Source organism: Bos indicus, chromosome 16, assembly GCF_029378745.1.
Source record: "Bos indicus isolate NIAB-ARS_2022 breed Sahiwal x Tharparkar chromosome 16, NIAB-ARS_B.indTharparkar_mat_pri_1.0, whole genome shotgun sequence".
In the NCBI taxonomy this organism is placed as follows: domain Eukaryota; kingdom Metazoa; phylum Chordata; class Mammalia; order Artiodactyla; family Bovidae; genus Bos; species Bos indicus.
Window position 1 is genome coordinate 18,557,975 of NC_091775.1, and position 1,748 is coordinate 18,559,722.

A 1,748-nucleotide genomic window follows, 5' to 3' on the forward strand; every position below is an offset into this window, starting at 1 on the left:
AGTGTGATAGTGGTGGATAGCCAGTACCTGTAGGTAAATCCATGTCTCTGTACCAATTTCTGGATCCCCATGGCCTGCACATGTGCAAAGATCAAGACAATTCCTGGTATGTGCTGAGAGGCAAGGAGGCACAAGAGCACTGTTAGACCACAGGGTTATCACACTAGACTGATGTCAATTCTGGATCTGTGGCTCTAACAGTGGGCACCCACATGTAGCCCCATACACATAGGTGTCACCAGTCTAACAGGTCAGAGACAAGATGAATTTAGTAACCAGGAGGAGCTTTTGTTTTTTATTGATTTCATGCAAAGATGGGCTCGATAAAAGACAAAAATGGTATGGACCTAACAGAAGCAGAAGATATTAAGAAGAGATGGTACTTCCACAGCTACTGGTCTGCAGCTGTTCTTAAAGGTAGCAGCTGTGGCATTCCACTGTGGGAAAGAAACTGTCACACAACTCAACACCTCTTTCTCAGCACAACAGAAAGTGGGCATGTGTGTGACAAACACAAGGTGTGTAAAAAAAAAAAAGAAGAGATGGCAAGAATACACAGAAAAACTGAACAAAAAAGATCTTCACGACCCAGATAATCACGATGGTGTGATCACTGACCTAGAGCCAGACATCCTGGAATGTGAAGTCAAGTGGGCCTTAGAAAGCATCACTACGAACAAAGCTAGTGGAGGTGATACAATTCCAGTTGAGCTATTCCAAATCCTGAAAGATGATGCTGTGAAAGTGCTGCACTCAATATGCCGCAAATTTGGAAACTCAGCAGTGGCCACAGGACTGGAAAAGGTCAGTTTTCATTCCAATCCCAAAGAAAGGCAATGCCAAAGAATGCTCAAACTACCACACAATTGCACTCATCTCACACGCTAGTAAAGAAATGCTCAAAATTCTCCAAGCCAGGCTTCAGCAATATGTGAACCGTGAACTTCCTGATGTTCAAACTGGTTTTAGAAAAGGTAGAGGAACCAGAGATCAAATTGCCAACATCCACTGGATCATGGAAAAAGCAAGAGAGTTCCAGAAAAGCATCTATTTCTACTTTATTGACTATGCCAAAGCCTTTGACTGTGTGGATCACAAGAAACTGTGGAAAATTCTGAAAGAGATGGGAATACCAGACCACCTGATCTGCCTCTTGAGAAACCTATATGCAAGTCAAGAAGCAACAGTTAGAACTGGACATGGAACAACAGACTGGTTCCAAATAGGAAAATTAGTACATCAAGGCTGTATATTGTCACCCTGCTTATTTAACTTATATGCAGAGTACATCATGAGAAACCCTGGACTGGAAGAAACACAAACTGGAATCAAGATTGCTGGGAGAAATATCCATAACCTCAGATATGCAGATGACACCACCCTTATGGCAGAAAGTGAAGAGGAACTCAAAAGCCTCTTGATGAAAGTGAAAGTGGAGAGTGGAAAAGTTGGCTTAAAGTTCAACATTCAGAAAACGAAGATCATGGCATCTGGTCCCATCACTTCATGGGAAATAGATGGGGAAACAGTGGAAACAGTGCCAGACTTTATTTTTCTGGGCTCCAAAATCACTACAGATGGTGACTGCAGCCATGAAATTAAAAGACGCTTACTCCTTGCAAGGAAAGTTATGTCCAACCTAGACAGCATATTCAAGAGCAGAGACATTACTTTACCAACAAAGGTCTGGCTAGTCAAGGCTATGGTTTTTCCTGTGGTCATGTATGGATGTGAGAGTTGGACTGTGA

At 42.5% G+C, this 1,748-nt stretch overlaps 1 non-coding gene across 1 annotated transcript; it reads left to right on the plus strand.

The window, feature by feature from the left end:
- Positions 1-383: 383 nt before the first annotated feature.
- On the plus strand, positions 384-517 carry LOC139176561 (small nucleolar RNA SNORA41). The gene has a single exon (XR_011561023.1). It is a non-coding gene; the product is annotated as a small nucleolar RNA SNORA41 (small nucleolar RNA).
- Positions 518-1,748: the final 1,231 nt, after the last annotated feature.